Source organism: Neophocaena asiaeorientalis, unplaced genomic scaffold, assembly GCF_003031525.2.
Source record: "Neophocaena asiaeorientalis asiaeorientalis breed wild unplaced genomic scaffold, Neophocaena_asiaeorientalis_V1.1 scaffold19, whole genome shotgun sequence".
Lineage (NCBI taxonomy): Eukaryota > Metazoa > Chordata > Mammalia > Artiodactyla > Phocoenidae > Neophocaena > Neophocaena asiaeorientalis.
In genome coordinates, this window is record NW_020173388.1 from 6874721 (window position 1) to 6874953 (window position 233).

The window sequence follows — 233 nt, forward strand, 5'->3', positions numbered from 1 at the left end:
CGGAGGCGGGTGGTGCGGGTCCGGCCATTGGTGCCCGCGGTCCCTTGCCGGCAGGGGTCTTTCTGGTCTTTCCGTGGCGGGAGCATGAGCTAAGCCTACGCGGAGCAAGCTTCTCGGAAGCTCCAGGAGTCTTGACACCTCCCCAGGCTTTGGCGCTCGTGGATCTGGTTCTCTGAGGCCAACGTGCCTTCCTCTGGACTCTCCTTAGGAGGCTCTAGCCGTTACCCCAGGGC